Source organism: Rhopalosiphum maidis, chromosome 1 (assembly GCF_003676215.2).
Source record: "Rhopalosiphum maidis isolate BTI-1 chromosome 1, ASM367621v3, whole genome shotgun sequence".
Lineage (NCBI taxonomy): Eukaryota > Metazoa > Arthropoda > Insecta > Hemiptera > Aphididae > Rhopalosiphum > Rhopalosiphum maidis.
Window position 1 is genome coordinate 77,819,774 of NC_040877.1, and position 12,599 is coordinate 77,832,372.

Consider the following 12,599-nt stretch of genomic DNA (forward strand, 5'->3'; position numbering starts at 1 on the left):
CGGCGTCATAGGGGTGGTCGGGCGGGCGTTCAGGCGGGCGAGCGGGGAACGCGCGGATGGACTCTTCCCCTCCGCAACGTGAAAAAGGGGTGGCGGCGGCGGCGGCGGCGGCAGGGACCCCGTCGGATAAAACAACGCCGCCGGCAAGCAGTTGTCGTGTGCGCTCACGCCGATTTAGTCGTTCCCAACGCGAGACACCGAGCGCGCCGTCCGAAAGTTGCACACACAACATTCGTCCAATAAATATATATTGTAAATTATTATTGTAAACGTGCACACAGACTTTGTTCAGATAAAAAATCATTACAACAACAATAGTGCAGTAGTCGTCGCGAGTGCGTTGTTTTCGACTCGTACGTACAAAAACGAATTATTCCGCGGTACTTATATAATATTATATAATACGTTATTATTATTTTATTTTCAACCGATTCTAGTCCCTTGTGATCCCCGTACGAATTAACACTATAGTACAATACTTTTATTGTTGTTGCTGATGTTATTGTTATTGTAAACAAAAGAGTTTTTTTATCGACCGGTATCCGTTTTTAACGTAATCGTCAAGACGGAATAGCCGCACACAATATCTTTGGAATATCGTGGTCACGACAAACGTATTTTTAAATAATATCCGTTTTTCGGCGCGCGCGCGTGCGTATTCCATCGCCAGTCTCACACCACTGCGGTGATACGGATAAACACTGTTGTTTTCCAGTCAATTTCTCAGCGTCACTCCGTTTCCTTTTGATGAGTCAAGGTGAGTGAAGAAAACACAACAATAATAATCATAATCATAATAATAACAACACCTGTTCGACGTCGTACGCGGTGGGGGAGTCGTGTGTATGTAGTCGCTGCTGCTGCTACGCGCTCGCCGGCCGGCCGGTCGTAGTCCTCCCCCCTTATCCGCGCGTCATCACTCCTCCGCCGCCACCGCTGCGCGACGCATTCTTCAAAGCAGCGTTCTCCTCCGGACTTGAAACAAAAGAACGGATAGGGACCGAGTGTCAACGACCCACGGTCCTCGGACGTAATTTTTATTTATTTTTTTTCTACGATCCGAGTTTTTATCTGTTTATATTATATTATGTTTGTGTACACACAGACTCACGTATATTATGTGATATTTTCGCTCCGTATACCCATATTACGCGTGTGGTATCCGCCGGGATTTATTATCAGACCGGAATTAATAAATTGTTATTAATTAGTCATAAGGTCATTTTAATGACATCGTTTATGAAATATGAATTCAAAAATAACAACTGCAATATAATATATTATATTATTATGATATACATATAATGTATTTCGGTGGCATACCACGGGAGTTAAATTCGAATTATACAAAATTATACAAGTAGTTGCTTAAGACTATAGGTTATATAATTTTATCTCTCACAAACGTGATTGTAAAATTATAATTTTTTTTTTTAAATATACGCTTCGAGATAAGTCTGTTTATTGTTGTTTTCTTTAAAGCGGCAATCGTTATTTGATGTAAACTAAAAAGTTGCAATTAAGTATCAATCTGATGATGTCAAAGTGCAATTTAATTATTATTTTCGTAGACTAATTTCATTGAATGTTATTCAACCACAAATGATTTAACACAATATTTTATAATGATGATTATATGTTTACCAATTTACCGTTTTTATTATTATTATGACATAATATTATAAACTGCGATATTAAAAAAAAAATTGTGTGGATTTCAAGTATTTACTAAATCTCTCTGTGCTTAAAACCTTCGTGATCCGTTGAATGTATACCATGTTTTAATCTTTACAAATAAAACAGAATTAATATTTTTAAAATATCTAATGGTAAAAACGATTTTTTTTGTTTGTTGTGTTTTAATTGAATTTTTGAATTTCATATTTCTTTATATTATGACGATAACAAAAATCTCGATAAAGGAACAAAAACACGTATAAAACACACTAATTAACTCGATAATATTAACATACTGTGTGCTTGTAAATTAGAATTTTATAAACCACTCGAAAAGAAAATAGCGATCCAAGAAAAGAAATTGTAAATTATACAATTTTTTGTTCTATAAATCAAATATCATGTTTTGCTATGTCAATAAAAAAATTATAAGTTATTTATAATTTTATTTATTAAGCCATTTTGAGTTGATAATATAATATATATAATAATTTTATTGCACTTTATGTATTTGATGCGACTCTCAACGAGACGTCAACTGGTAGGTCTCGGCCACGGATCATTCATTCGTGTGTTATTATAATGATTTGCAGTTTTCGTGATGATGATTTATGCGTCGCCACTGTACGTATAGGAAAGTTTTATAAAGTTACAACTTGTGTACAGTACGAGAAACAGTGTACACTCATAATAATATCGTACCGATATATATATTATAATCGCGTGACTCCGCAATCAAACCGACTACACCATTAGTCCCGTCTAAATATATACGATTATGCACGCAGTGTGTACAGGCTATACAGTGAGCATTTTAGGTATATACAGCGTGCCCCAATTAGTGACAAACACAATAATATAATAAAAATTATAATTGTAAATAATCGGATCGAAATACCGCGGAACATGTTATAGTATTATCATGATCCAAATGTGTGTACGTATAGTATTGAGTTATTAGTACTTAATAATATTAATTTATTAAAATATCGCATATTGTTATTGTCAGCATCCCACGAAAGAAACGGCGGTATTATATAGAGGTGTCTAGAGACGAATCGACTATAATATAGTCGTGCTCGGCGAACATCGCCGATGGACACGTATAATACAAGTACCTACAATACACGAGCTCACGTGCTTAATAATAAAATAATAATATAATGTAGCTTTGTGATTTATTACCAACGATATAATATTATGCTTTAGTAATAATGATTATCGCTATTATTATTATGTGTCTGACGTCCGTCATTGTTTCACGACGCTCGTTCCTCAATCGGTGGGAACAGCGAAAAAAATATAAACAAACAGTCCGTTTCGCGTTTTGTTCGGGGTTTTTTTTTTTTTCTGTCGTCTTACCTGTTCAGAAAACGGAATGGATAAAACGACGTCTCAAACGCCGAGAGACGTCCCGGATGACGTACGACATTAAACGACGATAATATGACGACGACGGTCGTGTTGATAGTCCCTCGTTTTTTATACTCCCGTTGATCGATGGCCGCCGGTCGAGACATTTTTTATACCTATCAAGGTACTCACATATCAGCGGTACCGATCCCTATATATGTACATATATTGTGGTCGCCATATAAGCTATGGGTGGGTGGTGGTCGGTTGTTATCTACTCTGAACCCACTACAGGGAATAAACTTAATTTTTACAGTTACACACTTACACAGTGCTCTGTATAGTCTCAAGATAAGTAATAAACTAATATGGAAGTTCGTACCTATATTAAAATATTTTAAATTTTAATCGATGTTAATATCTTGGATTATAATATTATTATAGTAATCCGTTGAGATTCAGTTGATTGAGTATCTACTATCTCGAGTTGTGCGTCTCATTTTTCGGTATTTATAACGTGGCATATATTTAGGTAATAGTTAACCTATATGACTATATAAGTTTAAACAGTTTAATACAAAAACAATACAACTTGAGTAGATAAATATAATTTTATGTTATATTTATTTAACTTTTGACAACGTTTTTTCAAGTGATTTAATAAAAGGGTTAAATTCAGTAAAGTCTTGAGGGGGCGTAGTATGTGTTAAAAAATTAGCGGTGATGGTTTACGGATGAGTTATTACTTATTAATAATTGTTTTGGCGCCACTACTGCTACATTATTTCTTACCACATCGTGTCATATGGGTACACATTATGCATGTGCTTTGTTTAAATCAATTGGTTCACCCTGTAAAGAGGCAGCAGAAATAGCTTTCGCTTTTCCGCCACCGATTTTGTTTATCTCAGGGGCAGGACGATTTGTCTCCCGAGAACAATGGAGAACATGTTCGCCAGCCTCATTAGCCGGTCATCACTGTCGGACGGACGGACAAAAGAAAAAGAGATCGTGAAAACCACACATGTGGAGCACCACAATCACGTATAAAATAAAAAAGAACGCTGCAAAGTTTTCCATCAAAATTTATGGTTTACCCCAATCCCTCCCTGCCACTGTGACGGGTGAGTTGATTTTTTTTTTATATTCACCCGAACGGAAACTTAACGGATTTATAGTCTCGTCAACCAATCGACGTTTTTTTTTTTAACTGCAGTATACAATATACATATACATAAAATATTATATAATATTATGTAGTTGCTGCGGCGTGATAACAACCCGGGAAAAATACTAAGCGATACGGAAATACATTTAACGAGACGTTCTGGGATTCTTTTTATTCGAAATGTCTCAACAACTCCCCAGACTATTTCCTTTAGAGTTACGCGTATGTGTATTTATACGTCCAAATCAAATATTGCTCGAATGCCGCATACGGCATGCGTCCCTTTGAAACCGAATGCCATAGGATCCGTGTCAATAGAAATAAAACCGCAACAGAAAAAAAATAAAACATAATATCAGAAAGCGAAATTGTTTACATGCGATGTAATAATAATATTGTATTACTGTACCTGACGTAAATGGATAAAAAAAAACTATGGCGATAAACAACGTATAAATAAATGAAACTGTAAATCAAAAATCTCTATTATATATCGTAGTACTTACTTGAACCTTACTAGTTTTTTCCTATTGCGTACGGCCATTATAATACGAGTGAAAATTCGTGTACATGTTATAAATATATTTCCAACACACGAAACAAGCTGTTTCAAAAAAGGTCAACACCAATTTTCCTTATTATGTACATATTAATATTATTGTTTTTATTAATATTATCTTCGGCTTACACAATTTTATATTCCGTAAAATGTTCATGATAAATACGATGTGCATATGGAAACAAGCGAAATGAACGTTAATACGAAAGATGGATATCGCTTTAATTATTATTATAGATTGAACATTTTTAACCCGGGTCCAGATTTTTAAATTGTTTACATATTATAATAATAGTAAATTTGATGAGATTAAAAAATGTAGGCGATTCGTTCATGTAGAAAAAGTTTTTTTGAATAATTGAAAATATTTCGGGGGTTAGGTTTGTAAATACCTAATGAAAAAAATAGATACTTAAGCATAATTTTAATTTTGAGACCTACTTTTACAAATGTTTTATATCATTTACTAATAAAATATAAAATAAAATTAGCATAATATTAAAGCATATTTTTTGATGTTCATGAATTATTTTTACATAAAAAGTAAGTGTGTATCACTTGAGAGAATATATTAATGAGAGATTGTATATTTGTTCAGTGAATATTATCATAGTTCAACTTTTGTTGAACTCAACAACCAAGACCATAATTTTATAAAATATGGATGCATTACGAAATTATCATTTATATACTTAACAAAATAAATAAATAAATAAATTATAAGCTCTACGTTTATGGTTTTTCAATAGATATGTATTTAAACTTCGTTCCCTTGTTCGCTGGAACTGCCGTGTAATTATTTTGAAACAAACCACACGTCATGATTTGGATTTATAGTTACCCCAGCAGAATCCCACATTAAATACTCGATTCTCCGTACATACACTGATTACGGCATATGTATATAGGTAAATAGCACTATAGCAGTAATATGCTAATGGCACTAAGTCGATATTGGAGTATTATTGGAATCATTTGTGAACCGGAGATTCGTTCATTAAACACTGCAAATGAAACAGTTTTATCATCGTCTCCCGTCGTGAAGACGATTCGAGTCAGTTTATTTCGTGTTTGATGTATGTTAATAATCGTCATACTCGCATAATCGCGATGTGTTTAAAAAGTATTAATGCTACTCCGCAATAATTCACAGAATTTCGATTTCACTTTACCTAATTATTTGTTTAACTATTGTTAAGTCTTCAAAAATATTACGAAGGTAATATTAACGGTGGTAACAACACGCATAACGTCACAATAATAATACATAATTTCCGTGAAAGGGGTTGTTGTTTACAAACCGAAAATAAAAGGCGTTCCACGAGATTTGTGCAAACATCGACGACGCGCCTTTGTTGTTATTATTTCGTTTACACGCGCTATGTTTCAATTATTGTATTATTCGTTGTACGACGATAAAAACACGAAACCCACTCCTTAGCACACACCGAAACTAGCAAACGACATCGCGGGTCGAGTATATTATATTATGCGCGAACGTTCCGACGGGTTTAGTAGTACGGCACACGTAGGAGAAGCCCTTTGGCGGCGTATTTTTACTGTGGAAATAATACGTTGACAATAGGGATGGACTTCTGTGATTCTTCGAATCGTGCGGTTCGACAGATTTCTGAGATATAGCCACACAACAGTCGAGTAATATTCAAAATGCACAGAAGTTTCAATATTATTCTCTTCGATTCCGAGAGTCCCCGTCAGTATATTTGCACGGTTTAACGATTTTCTTGGAATTTATCCCGCCTAAGTGTATAAAAATAATATGTCACGAGACTCATAACAGTCGTAATGTGCAACAACTACAACGTCTAATAATATTGAATATTGTCCGAATCGTTAATATTGTCGATTGGTTTTCGGAATTATATATATTCGACATTATTTATACGTCAGAAACCGTAGAAGACGGAAAATTTAAAACGAAAACGCGAGTATTGTATATTTTATTTCTCTCGTTCCCGATCATCGGCACAGCCTCATTCTCAGAGATACCCATCCCATAATTGACGCGTTTTATATTCTAGAGATTGGTTATTGACATTGATTGACGCTTTTTTTACATAAATAATAACATATTGATGGTTTTAGACTATTTTAACGATAAGTGATATATTTTTAATTTCAATTCTATTAGCTAGATAATATATTTATTAGACAATAGTTAATATATATTCTGGTTGTTTTTAGAAAAAAAATTTTAATAATATTTTTTAACTTGCATTATGTATGTACCTATTTGCTTATTCGGTTGTATTTAAAAAATGACCAATTATTCAATTTATCAATTTTGTTATGTGTAATATTTTATTTAATCTATGACTTTATGAGCGGCTCTTATATTATGGTTGGCCAATGCTTACTATTTTCCATTATCACGGAAAATAATTCTGAAATTATATCGCTAGACACACAATATCGACAATTCGACAATATTTCAGCAATAAATCACATTGTGCGCGCAAAAATATTGTCATGACTCAAATGTCACAGAGATCCGTTCATGTCGAATCACTCGACAATGATGATTTACTCATATCTGTCCATTGATCGATGTATATGTATCCGCGCTCACGTCTTCTCTTATTATTATTCAGAAACCAGATTGAGTCAACGCGGTATTTTGTGCATTTGGATTACGTCATTTCACCAGAATTCGACTTGGCAACGGTCCATCGTGACAATTTTTGTTTTTTTTTTTTTAACTCGGGACAGTCGACTACGCCATTTTGAAGAAAATAAGTAATGATAAATAATATTTACCGACACGGTTTGAAACGTTTCCGGAACGAGAGATTTCCGGCCATCTATACGCGGCGGCCCTAAATAATACGAAAGTATAATATTTGTATGTTAATATATTGTTATTTTTATTGGCACCGAATTTCAAACGAAACCGATCGCAACAAGCTATAATACTATATTAGCTGAATGCAGTGTAGTGCGATAGTCTCGTTGTCTCGTGTAGTCGTCGCGTCGTCTTGAAGTAAACATATAACACACAATATTATTTCTCGTAGTCCCTCGCGCATATTTTATGTATAGATGATATATTATAAATCACGTATTGTATATTAGTATGAAGATTGTAGGTATATGCATAGGTGAAAATAGCCAATTTTTTTTTTTTTGAGGGAAGATTTCATAAATTTATAATATTGGTTTATAAAAACACGAGGTGAAGCTACTCAACTCGACACTTCCTTATTTAGTAACTTCTGATCTAAATAAATTTATAATTATCGACATAGTGAACAGGCATACAGGCTATATACTAAATTTTGTAATTTTTAATCAAATACAAGCTATGAGAAGTATTATTAAGCAACTATTATGTAGATCAATTATTACATCATTTACATTCAATATAATATCTATTTAAAATAGAAACAGCTGACAAACACACATGGGAAGGTGGTATATGTGGTACAATATTACATAACATATTATTCACATTTTCTATCGAAAAAATTTAAACACTTATCATCGGTGTGTTTATATCACCTAACAGATATAAATAATAATGAATCACAAAAACAATATTATTATAATAGATTTTTTTTATTTTCAATGATTTTTTTGAGATAAATTTTGAAACTAAATAAAAATGATTTTACTTAAAACAATACCAACTAAATAGTAAAGTTAGTTGGTATTGTTTTAAGTCTCACCTGCCCCCTTCTTAATCAATATTAATGTGTGTGTAATATGTGCACAAAATACAATATTGTAGTCTGACACAATCTTGTACGCGACGTAGGTATGACCTAAGACAAGATATTTTTAGAATACGCCCAGACACCAGGCAATTAAAAATAAAAACCGATAATTCACCTTTGACACGCGACTCCGTATTATAATATAACCTCGACATTTCAGTAGTTAGCATGTTATCATTAACAGCCCGCAAGGCTATATATTTTTATTTTAAGGAACCAAAATATGTATTTATTTACAATAATTTTAGTCAATACTGAATTCAAATGTTGACATTTGGTTCAACTATGATTTAAAATTGTTAATAATATTTTTGATAAACGTCCTTCCAGACACGTTATTTTAGTATAACTTCAGCTTTCGTCGCGGTACGAATGTTTTTCGGCACTGCGCGGCTTTTCATACACGTATAATATTATTAAGATATATATACAATTATACATATTTTTTGCATTTCGAAACGAGTTTTTCCCCGAAACTTAGAAACGAAATCCGTTTGGCGGCGGCGGCACTCAAGATGTGACGATATTGCCGGTGTCGCGGTTTTATTATAATGCATATTATATTATATAGGTATGTCGTTTATCCGCGTGTGTGGTATAAAGTCTACGGTATATATATATATACATTATATGTTAATATATAGGTACACATATATCATATAGTCGCAGGTAGACAACGACACTGCGTGTTTCGCTTCTCACTCCCATATATACAAACGGCACATGACTCGCCGAGTGAGAGAGAGCGAGAAAAAAACAGGGTACATAAATTAACGAGGACGAGCGCGTAGACATTGTATATGGGTAATATGTGCGCATGCCACTGCGGCAGTTTAAGCGTAGACACCGTTGTGCAATCAGGTCGAAAAATCCTATTGAATCAAGGTCGGTGAAGGGGTGGACGAGACGCCTTCATGAGAAAGTAAAGATTTCGGTTCCCATTGTCGTCGGTATTTGAGGTCGAAAAAATCGGAAAAAAATTGTTCACCTCATCGTTTCTGGTCGACCCTGCAGAATGAACACCGCGTAAACGTTGTAAAAATACAACATAATAAGAACACAGTACTGTCATCTATACCTAACATATACGTTTGTACATTCGTGTTAATATTACGCGGCGCGTACAAGATCATATTTTGTTGTTTTGGTCAATTAAAAACGTGTTACAATTGAGATGTCGATATAGACATGTAGTGAATTGTTTGCACAATTGTGACTTATCAAAATATCATCATAATAATATTATTATTACTATGTTATGCTGGGGCATTGTATTATTATTATACGTATACCTTATAACATTAAAACATATCTACCTATATATTATATTATATTATATACAATAATACAAGTGGCGGGTATTATTATACATTCATCGACTCATCATTCAGTAATAACTCCCGACTTTTATACATGCGAAACCGTACATACCTTATATTATAATATATATGTATATAGTATATAATATATACGCGGCACTTAAACTGTATATAAACCCACTCATGACACACACGCGCAGTGGATCCAAAAGACCAAATTCATGCTACTACAGTAGCGGCGGGTACATTATTACAGTCGAGAGTATTTTATAGTTGCAATTTCGTGATTACTGTGACATCTCCTTAATAATATACAAGTATATCATTGTATTGTATACTTGCAGTTACAATTTAATAGTTACATTATTATATACATGTTTAAAACATCCATCATTATCCAAGTACTTCATTCAGTCAGTCGTCTTGGCATCCGTAACGGCTGTAATTCGTATTAGTATTAAGTCACCATTTCCACACAAGCTCAACTCAATTTTATTATAACTGATTTCAGCCATTCGTACCCATATTAAAATTGTGTACCCTTTTCAATTGTACGCATAAAGGAGTTTTAAATACATTACATATATACATAAAAATGTGTATACCTTCTCCCCAGAGACAATTTTAAATTCGCCACTGACAAACATATTATATAATAGTTTTTAATTTAGCATATTTATTGATATGCAATATAGGTAATATATTATAGTTATACACAATATTTTACCGATAAATTGGTGTTATTTTGCAGATCCAATAAGCCTATTCGTATGTTTCCGATGTTTTGTATAATATAGGCACGTATATAATTAATATACGTTTTGAAAAACATAATCGCTCGATTCGCTCGTCACATATGTACATAGATAATATTAAAGTGTGTCTGATCCATCATGGCTCATATATATATATAATATGTTGAATACGACCCAACGTTACGCAACAAAGACGACAGTTATTGAAATCATCTCGAATTTTTTTCATCACATTACTTATTATTAATATTATTATTATTTAAAGTTAATGACGCGTTCGATATCGAATGATTGGAAAGTGGGTATATATTCGGTTGTTCTCCCTTTAACACGATATTTTTATTCGCCGGAACATCTGTGCGTATGTAACTGGTTTTGATGGAATGGCATGGAAAAAAACCAATCCATGCGTTTGCGCTGCGTGTATCGCTGCAATTCTGTGTCAAGTCCAATAATTATTATCATTGGAGACGTTGATCGATCTGGGGGAGGGGAGTGTCCCATTGTTCGGAAATACTGTTGGCGGTATAGTATTTCGGTTTTTCGTCGACATTTGTCACGGACACAATACCCTCCACGCTAACACACTACACATCGTCGCCGTCGAAATTTTGCCGGTTTAACTGGTTTACCCCCACAATAACAATATAATAATATGTACATGTATTTATGCGCTATGCCCTCCACAGTGTTTCTGTGTCTCTACCTCCCTGCCACCCAATGGCTTGCACGGTCGTCGCGCTCGACTCTCTCGTTTCCGAATAATGACGTTTTCGATTCAACAAGCTAAACGTTTCTATTATCGACCGGGTAGAGTCCCGCTGTGCAAAGGCCCACTGCTGCGGGCACAGGGTGTCCTAATGTCGGAATTATTAATGACGCCCCGAGTGCATGCGTGTATACATATTATATTGTATACACTACCTGCGTAAACCTAAATATAATATTATACCAGTTACATACATATATATTATATACAATCGTACCTCACGTCCTTACCAATACATATTATATATTTATATGTGTGCTGTGTTTGCCGACTTCACCTGGCCGCGCCACCACCACCACCACCGGGTGCTGCAATAATTTTCTGCGTCTCCCCCTCACCACCGTCAAAACCGTGTCGCGTATTACAAAAGCCGCGTTATTAATAATCGCCGTATATCCTATTGTAAACCCTGCGCTTCACCGCGCCGCTTCAGTTAATACCTATCTATCTACCTACCTATATAAATACATATTATATTATACATTATATAGAGACATACCTATATATGTGTATGCGGTGCCCACGGACCGTCAGCAGTTCCTGCTACCACTGCCGCTGTAGTGCTGGTTGTGAACAAGTCGTCCACAAGAATGCACACGCCAAAAAAATAAATAAAGTACTTAAAACACTAGACGTAGTGGTGTGTAATATTATACGTAGTGGTGCGGGTATAATAATACGCGCGATATGCTGGCCCGTCAAGCGGGAAGGGGTCGCGGAAAGACTCGACAACGGATATCGTACAATATGATGATATTGTGTTACCGCGGTCGTGCCGGTCACATACGACTATACCTACGAGTATCAATACAAGTTTACCGTGTCGTCAAAAATAATAACGCATACAAACCGACGCCGCGGTTTCGGGCTTTTCTATTATTATAGAGGTTATGTACTATTATTTTGTCGTCGGTCGGTTTCGGGGACAGTGCAATGATATGCAACTCTATATTATTCATTAATAAAAGTCTCAGGCCTCGACGTAATATTATATCTTTTTCGGGTCACATCGCTACTACTCTGCTCGCATCAACAAAAAAAGTTGCGGACACACAAAAAAATTATCAAACGAAGAAAAAATTGAAAGAATAAACATATACCTACTTAAATACCGACGCGATAAGTACGTTGAACTTGTTCACATTTTTCGTCTATATTTATGTATATATGTACACCTATATATATATTTATATACACAACACACGCCTGTACCTACACCTATTTAAACGTCTCCACGGAATATGTACATATATATTATACATGCA

The 12,599-nt window shown here is 34.5% G+C and overlaps 1 protein-coding gene across 2 annotated transcripts in view; it reads left to right on the top strand.

The window, feature by feature from the left end:
• LOC113555508 (brain tumor protein) overlaps window positions 1-12,599 on the top strand; it is a 63,396-nt gene that overhangs the window by 22,068 nt on the left and 28,729 nt on the right. Inside the window, exon 1 of one of the 2 annotated variants that reach the window (XM_026959862.1) lies at window positions 177-757. The exons of the other annotated variant lie outside the window; for it this stretch is intronic. The gene's annotated coding sequence lies outside the window, so the exon portion shown is untranslated. Of the gene's footprint in view, window positions 1-176; window positions 758-12,599 lie in introns of those variants that run through there. 2 annotated transcript variants of the gene reach the window in all.